Source organism: Fukomys damarensis, unplaced genomic scaffold (assembly GCF_012274545.1).
Source record: "Fukomys damarensis isolate Sample0158 unplaced genomic scaffold, DMR_v1.0_HiC HiC_scaffold_34, whole genome shotgun sequence".
Classification (NCBI taxonomy): domain Eukaryota; kingdom Metazoa; phylum Chordata; class Mammalia; order Rodentia; family Bathyergidae; genus Fukomys; species Fukomys damarensis.
In genome coordinates, this window is record NW_022900946.1 from 21,239,845 (window position 1) to 21,244,372 (window position 4,528).

Here is a 4,528-nt window from a genome sequence, read left to right on the forward strand (position 1 = left end):
GGCCGGGGGGCTGGACGAGCCGGGGCAGGAGTCCGGGATCGAGCCGACAGCCGAACTCGGATCCTGGGTCGAGGCGACGTTGGGGCCCGGGCCCGGCCAATACCCCTGAACCTTGTTCCTTGGAGTGGACTTGGCTTTCGCCGTCCTTTGCGGCGCTCGCGTTTCCTCCAGTAAAAGATCAGCGTGTTGTGGAAATAGCGCCGTGGCCGTGTTGAGCTCTCGCACTGAGACCCGGGGGAGGTCCGGGATGCGGCCCGTGACGCCCCATCGCTCCCTTCCCAAGGTAGATCTCTGCCCTCAGCTGGGCAGCACACCCACCAGCCTTCTGCTGGCGCCATGGCAACGCTGTGCGCAGCGTGACAGCACAGAGGTCCGAAGGCTCTAGGTCCCAGGAGATACGGCACCCTGGCCGAAGTTGCAGAAAGGGTGGAGTGGTCCCAGCTATCTTACATCTTGGACGAAAGATTGCTTTTGGGTTTGTTTGCTTGGTTGATTCTTTGAGAAACGGTCTTGGCATGTAGTTAAGGCTGGTCTTGAACTCACCTTGTAGCCTAGGCTGGCTTCCAGTTCGCAGGCCAGAGATCTCTTGCTGCAGAGATCTTCTTGCCTTAGTTTCCCAAATGCTAGGATTACAGGTGTGCACCACCACGCCTGGTCCATACTATTGTTTTTATTATTTTGGCGGTAATGGGTATTAAGCCTAGGGTCTCTGCCCTGAGCTATATCCCTAATCTGTTTATTTATTTATTTACTTACTTTTGATACATGGTTTTAATAAATCGCTAAATTGCCCAGGCTGGGTTCACATGTGTAATCCTATTGGCCTCAACCTTTCATAATGCTGGGATTTCAGGCACTCACCATCATGCCTGCCTGGATAAAGGAATTTTATGTGTTTTTTTTGTTTGTTTGTTTGTTGTTTTGGAGACAGGGTCACCCTATACAGTTCAGGCTGGCCTTTAAATCACTATGTAACTCAGACTGGCCTGGAACTCAGAGCAATCTTCCTGTCTCAGCCACCCAAGTGATAGGATTACAAAGAGTGATGGGATTACAGGCAAACAGCACAGGATCAGCCCAGGAATAAAGGATTATTAAACCCACCTAGATAGTGGCCTCCAAGATTCCTCTACCTTTGTGTACTCGTTCATTTTACAAACATTTGTTAGTACATATTCAGTCCCAAGTGTTATTCCATGTACTGGGCAGGACAAGGAACAAATATCCATCCATTACCTCCTTAGCTCATAGTCCAGTGATTAAGAGAGAATAAAAAAAGTAACATCCTGGCACTTCAAACGCTGAAGCAGGAAGATTGTTAGTTCAGTTGGAGGCCAGCCTGCACTATAAAATTGTAAGACCACCAGGGATCTTAACCAAACGTTCTGAAGAACTACCGATCAGCAACTACCAATCAGCAACAGTGAGACAACACCCCAGAGGAACCAAACCAGCCGCACCCAAGAATGGTGTTAAACAGACCTTTATTAGTCCGGCCAGACAATAACGACTTGGAGAGTGCCCCGAGCTCAGAGTACAAGAGGGTTTTATACGTTTCTAAATGGGGTGGAAGCAAGCAAAATTACAGAAGTGAAATGCGGCAGTTAGAAGAAAGGAACAGAACATATAGTTTGACAGGATGAGGCTGACATTTTTGTGACAAAGTACAGAGCTGTAGTTAATCTATAGGAATGCCATTTCTGTGACAGTGTAAGGCTATGGTTAATCTTTACAGGAATCATCTATCTCTTTTACCTAGAATGTTCACACTTGGTGTTTGTTTTTGACCATTTTCCTGAGTAAACACTGCCTTTTTAGTGACCTTGGGCCTTTCTCGTCTTCTCAAGAGGAAGAGTTTAACCTTTAACTAAGAAGGTGTCCATACTGGCACTTTACGCCTGACAAAACAAGACCCTGTCTCAAATAAATAAGTAAACCAAACAAACAAAAAGGACAAAAACTAAAGAATCCCACTCATAAATGTTCACTTACAAAATGTGGTAGGACCATGTACAAAGTGTAAATTATATGAAGGCCTTCTTGAGGAGGCAGAAGCCTGAAGGTATAGAGGTCAGGAAAGGAGCTCCTTTCAAGACAAGGTCTAAGATGAGATCTTTTGTTTTTTCGGTACGGGATCGAACTCTGGTCATTGTGCTTTCGAGACAGGCAGTGGAACCACAGAGCTAAATCCCTAGCCCAAGATGAGGAGATCTTGACATTTTGCAGGAGCAAAAAGTCCAGTTGAGGCAGGATTCTGGGAAGGAGGTCAGAGTGGGGAGAGCCACAGTTGGGTGAGGTCCCACCAAGGAGCTTTTGTCAGCTGCCATGGAATTGGGATTTGTTCTAAGAGCAATGGAAAGGTGATGGACAGTTTGGGGCAGGACTACTTTGACCTAATACTCCCCTCCCCCCAGGCACTGGGGGAATTGAACTCAGGAGTTCTCTACCCCTGAGCTACATCCCCAGCCCTTTTTCTTTTTTTGTACCAGGGATCAAACTTGGGTCCTTGCACTTGTGAGGCAGGTGACAGAACCACTGAGCTAAATCCCTGTCCCTCCCAGCCCTTTTTCTTTATTATTCTGAACCAGGGTCTCACCGAGTTGCCCAGGTAGGACTTGAATTTGTGATCCTCCTGCCTCAGTCTCCCTGAGTGCCAGGATTATAAGTATGAGCCATTACACCCTGAATCAGGGTTTACCTGATTCAATCTCCACTTTTCAAAGATTCTCTGACCTATGCACAGTGTATTTTTTAGGGACAAGGGACTCCCCCCACCCCAGCCCCTGCACTGCCATCCTCAGCAACGGTGGAGCTGTTCTAGTTTTTTGAGATAGGGTCTCATTTTGTAGTTTAGGCTGGCCTTGAATTCACTACAAGTCAGGTTGGCTTTGAATTTGCAGTAATCCTTCCAGCTCAGCCTCCAGGCTGACAGGTGTGACAGGTGTGAGCCACCATTGCCTAGCCTGTTGTGTGTGTGGGTTTTTTTTTTTTTTTTTTTTTTGGTATGGGAGAAAGTCAGTGCAATGGAGAGGAAAATGTGGAAAGATCCAGGTTTGGTGGGTGTTGTCAGTTCGAGACGGCCTCAGAGTCCTAGCTCTCTGGCTGTACCTGGCCTTCCTCCTGCTTTTTACTTCCTCCTATCTTCCAAGGTGTCTGTGAAAAATCTGTGTATAAGAGCCAATCATGCTGGGTGTGGTTGTATACTCCTGTAAGCTCAGCACTTGGGAGACTGAGGTAGGAGGATTGCCACAAGTTCAAGGCTACTTTGGGCTACATAGGAAGTTCCTGGCCAGCCTGAACTACATAGTGAGCCCCTGTAGAGAGGGAAAGAATGTAAGAATGAAAGAAATATATGTATGTATACATATATACATATGTGTGTGTGTGTGTGTGTGTGTGTGTGTGTGTATGGGGGGTCCTGAAGATGCTGAGAGGGCCAGGGATTTAGCTCAGTGGTTCCATCACCTGCCTTGCAAGCACAAGGTCCCAAGTTCAAACACCAAAAAAAAAAAAAAAAAAAAAAAAGAAAGAAAAAGGCTGAGAGATAGAAGAAGCAGAGATCCAAGACTGCACAAAGTATAATTCCTTAGGGGCTTACAGACCAAAGCGTGTCTTGGGTACAACAGACAGGATTGCCACACCCTGAAGCAAAATAAAGAGGCTAATATGCTAAACTACACGAAGGTCACCCAAGGACAATCAGAATGTACGTGGACTTTATCAAAACTATGTGAAGTGTCAGTTCCAAGACAGTCTGGGTTGTTGCTGCCTGGCAGGAAATGCTTTACTGATCATCTTTGTGACATCATTTATCATCTAGTGTTTAAGTTTTTTCCAGTATTTCCTGGTAGCCCAGATCAGGGTGAGGTCAATGGCTAGTCATGTCAAACTACATCCCTACACAGGGGAACAGGGTCTGTCCCACCTTGGCCCTCACCAGGCCAGCTGGGCCCTCAGTTTAAATTGAGGGGAGGGTGACAGCTGTGCTGAAGGCACCCTGGCATTTACCTGTGAAAGCAGGTGTTCACTGCCTGGGCCAAGAATGGGGAGGGTTTTCAGGACTTCAGAGAAAGCCGCTGGTAGGGCACACAAAGGCCCTTTATTGAGGCCAAGGCAATTTCCTGGAGTGATGCCCCAGATGATGACCACTCTGGAGAGCCTGGAGTAGGGAAATTCCACCAGCCATTTTTAGGGTCAACAGTTCTGTCTCTGAATTCTGTGGGGCTCTGGGCCTTTGTCTTTTTTTGGGGGGGGTTACTGGGGATTGAACTTGGGGCCTTGAGCTTATGAGGCAGGTAACAGAACCACTGAGCTAAATCCCCAGCCATGCCTTTGTCATCTGGAACCAATGACTCACTGTTCAGTGCAAGTGCTTTCTCTGGTTTTATCCTAATGTGGGATGATCTCTTAATGCCCCCAAGTCAAAAAGGAAATTTGGGCCAGGGATTTAGCTCGGTGGTTCTGGTGCCTGCTTTGCAAGCAGAGAGACCCGAGTTGGATCCCATATACCAAAAAAAAAAAAAAAAAA

The 4,528-nt window shown here is 47.1% G+C and overlaps 1 protein-coding gene across 5 annotated transcripts in view; it reads left to right on the forward strand.

The window, feature by feature from the left end:
- Positions 1-6: 6 nt before the first annotated feature.
- The window catches only part of Noxo1 (NADPH oxidase organizer 1), a 7,610-nt gene continuing 3,088 nt past the window's right edge, over positions 7-4,528 (forward strand). For all 5 annotated transcript variants that reach the window (XR_002025229.2, XM_010620451.2, XM_010620453.2 and 2 more), the window contains exon 1: positions 7-283. The gene's annotated coding sequence lies outside the window, so the exon portion shown is untranslated. The remainder of the gene's footprint in view (positions 284-4,528) is intronic.